Below are 6045 nucleotides of genomic sequence, written 5' to 3' on the forward strand. Positions count from 1 at the left end.
AGAGAGAGAGAGAGAGAGAGAGAGAGAGAGAGAGAGAGAGAGAGAGACCGGGAGGACACTGTGCCCTAGAAGGCCAGTATGATTCCCAAAAGCAGACATCTCTGCTTACAGTACCAAAAAAAAAAAAAAAAAATACAAAACCCAAAGCACTGAGAGAGTCTAGCACATAATCTCTTTGTCTTTTTGTCCCCTTGGTCTTTTGGGTTTTGTATTGTTGCCAAAAGTGAAATCAGCAACCAAGGATTCTGATCAAGGACAGCTGAAAGACAGGAGGCATAGTTTCATAACAATTGGAGTTTCATACCTTAGTGAGTGCGCATAGGATTTTGGTAAACCTTTCTCTCATATACCAGTGGTTTTGCTTTTAAAACTGGACTCAGAGAATGCCTGTGTATCTCCTCATCTCATACTGCTGAGAGCAATGAATCTATCCCACTTTTTGGGCTATATGAACTAAGAGCAAATGACTAGCCCCCCACCCCAACTGCTTTCTTGTTTCCTCTTGTAAATGTTTTCCCCCAACTTTCATCTATGAGCTAATCTCAGCAAGTAGGACTTGAGATCTAGGCATTCCCATCTGTCATGGGAATGTTCATCACTTGTCCAGGAACTGGGTGGGTGTGCCAAACACTGGGTGGACTTTTAGATCTCCCTTCATGAAAGGATGCATTCTGTTGATGTGTGAGCCACGAGTATTTGAGGTTATGTTTTTGTCAGGGTATGCAGGAGCCAGAGCCCACTGTTTAATATGCAAAAATTATGATACCTATGTCTGGCTTAAAACTCATTATAGCATCAAAATCCTTTCCCTTCGTTTACTACAAGAATGGAGAGGCCTTTCAAAACCTGGCTTTTCTGCATCCTTTACTCTAGGAAACTTCTGTTCATTCTTCTAAACTCCTATGAGTATTTAATGTAATCAAGAATGCTCAAAACCTAATCATTTTTCTCCTTGGCATATATCCTCAAATTTTTTTCTTAGAAGCGCCCATAGGTTTATGGGAAAAGAGTCCATTGTATCTATGGTAAGGGTGGGATGTGCAGGAAACCCAAGTGTTCATCACCTGTAAAATGTGCTGGAGCTGTGCATGATGGGTATCAGTATCATGGCCTGCTCTGAAAAATACAGAGATGGCTAACATAAAGATCATTGATATTTGTGTTACAGTAATGCTTTAATAAGTGACAAACATACAAAATAGCACTGGTATTTATAATAGGATCTATAATTTCAAAGAGATTTACCAAAAGTCATAAATTGACCTTAAGGAACTTTTTACCTCAGTGTATACATACCTCAATGTATCCTTCAAACGCCTCTTGAGTTGTATGGCACATGGGGGTAGCAGGGACTCCCAGAAATAACTGGAGAAGGTTCTTGAAAGAAGTGTGCAAAGAGGCAATGGGATTTGAACTTAGAGCACTCTCCTTTCTAATTCTCTGTTGGCAAGGCCTGAGGCATTTGCTGATGGCAGTCTGTAGTAATAAGGCCCCTTTATTTTATTTATAGTCTTCCGAAACTGTTAGCATCGAATCAAGAAAAACATTCATTTGTTCTTCAATAGAGAAACATTTTCTTTTCTATATTTACTGGTACACTTTCATAATATAGGCCATTAAAAATAGAAGTCCTTTGTCCCTTGGTGTCTTATCCCTTCTTAGAAAATAATTAAAAGATCAAAAATATATTACAAAGGTCACTGTCCACATTCTTACTACGGCATTAGCTTTTAGCCCCAATTCCTCAAAATAGCTCTGCTCTAAGATTAGGCCAGTATGTGTTCAAGGTTCTGTACCCTGCCCTGGGATGATTCATTTTTAATTAGCATGCATCATAGTGCTTCCACAGCAGCTGGAAACAAACTTGCAGGTTATAAGAGATAACTGTGACTATTCTCCTGAAACTATCTATCTTCCCCAAAAGTCATGATATGATCAGATGTTCCCACTGTTTAATCATTTTTCAAAATAAATATTATCAGCAGGAATTTTCCTCTTTTGAAAGTTTAATTCCATTCACCACCATCACCATTTCTTAATGAGACAACTTTCCAATTCTTATGAGGCACACATCACAGGTACTTTGGACTTACAAGCCTTGTGTTTGAGTTGTGCCTTCCACTTTTCTTGTCTTTTTGGCTCGTTTGCTTGTTGTCTTGTTTATTTTTGAGATTGTATTTTAATTACAACATTTCTCTCTTCCCTTTCCTCTGTTCAAATCTTTCTGTATATCCCTCCTTGCTTGCTTTCTGTTACATGGTCTCTTCTCTGATGCCTCCTTGTTTAGCTCCTGTTTGGGCAGTTGTGCTGGTGAGATTTTATCAGTATAGTTTCTGGTGTTTTAAGGAGACACAATTTCATAAGAAGCCTTGATACTTGGAACTTACAAACTTTTGCCATGTTCCCTGAACCTTAGATATGGAAGTATTTTGTAGATGTCTCCATTGGAACTGGGTTCCGCCACTCTATGTGTTGATTGGTTTTCTGTGGTAGTCACCGTCTATTGGGCAAAGGAGCTTCCTTCATGAGTGGTGAATACAATACTTACCTGTGAGTATAAGGACAAATGTTTATAGATTGTAGTTAGGGATTATTCTGGTTTACTAAATTTGTGGTTGTAGAACTGACCTGAAAGCCCCCTCCCTGACCACTAGATTTCATAGTACCAGAAAGCACCATGCAAGCTTCCAAAGGAAGGAAACAACCAACAGTCCTACCCAGCCATGGTGCCTATGAACCACATCATTGACCATCATGGCACTATAACCCTATGGGTATAGTACTGGTACACATACTTTGGTGGTAACCAACTGCTCTCTAATTGGACTTAGAGTCCACTCAACAAGAGGAATGCATGCTTGGTATTATAAACCTAACTAACTATTCAGTGCTAGTGAAATCATGGTTATTGGAGGATATTCTGTCTGCTCCTTTGATACTTTTAATCTCTCTGGACTTAAGTTTACTCACTTTCAATTGGGAATGTCAATAAAGAAACACTTCCTTGGTTTCCAAGGCAGTTCTCAATATTTTTTTAGAATTTATTTATTTTTATTCTATGCACATTAGTATGGTTTTGCCTGCACGTATGTCTGTGTGAGGTTGTCAGATCTTGGAGTCACAGACAGTTGTAAGCTGCCATGTCGGTGCTGGGAATTGAAGCAGGGTCCTCTGAAAGAGCAGTCAATACTTTTAACCCCTGAGTCATCTCTCTAGCCCCAAGTAGTTTTCAATCTTGCTTGAACTTTGTTGGCACCATGGGAGTGGCCCAAGATGCAAATATCAGGGTCCCAATCCTAAGGCTGTCAGATAGTGTTTAGTGTGCATGGCCTGGGCCTAAACTTGATTGAAAGGCCTTAACTATCCTATGTGTTTTTATGCCTATTATCAACCATAATTGAGATCAGTAGGTACTGGAAAGACTTGAAGCACAAGGGGATATAATTCATCCAATCCTGTACCTCATGAGGCCATTTCTGAGGGTGATTACACTTCCCCATGTTGAGACTACAGACATCTGAATTCCAGAGAGATTGTTTTACCCATGCATTAGCTAATGTAACTGGAAACACTCATGAGACCAAATGAAAAGGACAAACTTCTATTCATTACCCAGCCTGTCTGAGTCAACCTGGACATTGTGCAAGGTACACACTCCTGACCATTTTCTAAGGTAGCATCTCAGTCATCTATGCCTTTTACAAAGAACCTCAAGTGGAGAGGGAACAAAATCCTGCACCAATGAGGTTAAAAGTTCTTGATTAAATCAGACAAAACAGCTGGAAACCTTTCCTTAAGAAACACTATCATTCTAAACAATTAGAAGGAAGCATTGTCTCTCATTGCTATTTACTAAAATGCTAACTAGCTTTAGCATTTAAGACTGGGTGGAATGGATTTGCTAAAAGGAAGAAAAAACACCCTCTTTAGTACAATAGCATTCTAGGCAGTAAGAGTCGGTACAAGACTTTCATGGCAATTGGAGTACGTCATACTTTCTGCCTCATTTCCTGTCATTGAATATATTAGATACTTAAGAAATACTGAAGGAAAGTGGGAAAGAGAAAGGGGAGGAGAAAAAGGAGTATGAATGAACTCAAGGGTATAAGGATAGAAAGCACAGACAAGTGAAGGATTAGAAGAGGGTCCCTGTGATAAGTTAGTGAAACAGCTCCGACTCTATCCACCACAGCTGTATACACATTGCTGTCTTCAACTTTGTCACGAGAAAGTCAAAACCTGGAGAAATTAAATGAGACTCTGAAAGTCATACAAGTGAGGAATAACCTTGAAATGTGAATTCTCATCTGTCTGCCCCTAAAGCCCAGCTCTTAACCACAAAATGCAGAGTTAGCTGATACAAAGAGACACATACTTACCACTGGTTTCCAATTCCTTAAAGAATACTGGTAGGATTCATATTGATTCTTCTTTTATGGGCCAGAAGCTAAATTACAATCACAAGTATTGTTTGTTTGTCTCTCACTTGGGAATGAGATAGAAATAGAAGGTTGTGAGCATTCACCATTGTTTTCAAAATAAATTCTACTTATGTTTATGCTCTTCTTTGTTGGAAAGATAAAATGTAAAATATTGCCTCCATAGGAACATGCAATTTTTGGCCTTTGATTGTGATGCCCCGGTCTCAAATATAACTGAGAAGTTGTGCAGAAGCCGCCTATTAAATTTGCCTAAAGGCAAATTTATAGTTAGATATTTTCACAATTAATCGTATTTATCTGGGGAAGAGGTAGACATAAAGCCAAGCACTTTAGTAGAAATCCAGATGCAGTCATGTCCTGTTCATATACAATGACATGGGATGGAAAAGTAGTAGTCTTACATAGAAACATGAAAAGATAAAATAAAATATCAAAAGCGGATAGCTGAAATCATTGTGAGGAACCCTCTTGGTGTAGCACTGTTAGAGAACCTGGAGGCAATATTATGGATAGCACTTTGAGTGCTCTGTGATTCTCTTTGGGTCCTAGATTTTCAACTTAAATATTTGTTTAAGAACACAAGAATTAGTTAGGTATTTTTTTTCATACACAGTTCAAGTTACTTGGGAGACAAGATCATGTAAGTATAAGAGTTTGAGACCAGTCTTAGAAACATAGCAAGACCTTGAGCCAATAAATAAATAAATAAATAAATAAATCAGATTTATTTTATTCTAAGTTTTTTCTTTTCTTTTTACGCTTAGTTTCCTGGTGTTGGATATCAATTGAAAGCTATGAGCTTTGGAAAAGTCTAAGTGGTTTTTGTCACTGTATACTAATCACCCTTCCATCCTTGCAGTTGACTTAACAGTTGTTCTTATAAGTAGGACAAGAGGTGGCTTAATTTTTGTATAAGCTTTTATTTCTAATTGTAATTGTTGCTTACATCTGGTTTTTAAGTGGCCCCAGTAAAATGTAGCATTAAAACAAAAGGCCTTTGTGTAGGTGATTTGGCAAATAGTAGAACTATGCCTATGACTCATGCTCTGTTTAGATTACAAGAAGCAGGTAATAATGGCAATAAACTATTCAGAGCTTGGAGCACTGACCTGAGTGAATCATGCAGAAGCTAGCATTTATCATCTGACAGTACTTCCAACTAACACTGAGAGATGTGGTTGGAAATTCATTACTCAAAAGACAAAACCAAAAATCCCATGATGCTATGAATATAAGCAAATATAAAATGTAGTTAAAACCTTGAAATATGCGGAGTGAGACGATGAATCGGTAAATACAGAGCTTCACATTCGCATTAGAAATTTAGTTCTATCCCGAGAGCCCACTTGAGAAAGCTGGTGCACACTTGTAATCTCAGCACAGGGAAGATAGACCTGGGTCTTCATGGTCAGCCAACCTAGCATGTTTGGAAAGCTCCAGGACAGTGAAAGACCCTGTCTCATAAAACAACGTGGCTAGCAACTGAGGACCAACACTTATCCTGACCTTTTCAATCTCTCTCTCTCTCTCTCTCTCTCTCTCTCTCTCTCTCTCTCTCCCTCTCCCCCTCTCCCCCTCTCCCCCTCTCCCCCTCTCCCCCTCT

This window comes from Grammomys surdaster, unplaced genomic scaffold (genome assembly GCF_004785775.1).
Source record: "Grammomys surdaster isolate TR1022 unplaced genomic scaffold, NIH_TR_1.0 224, whole genome shotgun sequence".
Classification (NCBI taxonomy): Eukaryota; Metazoa; Chordata; class Mammalia; order Rodentia; family Muridae; genus Grammomys; species Grammomys surdaster.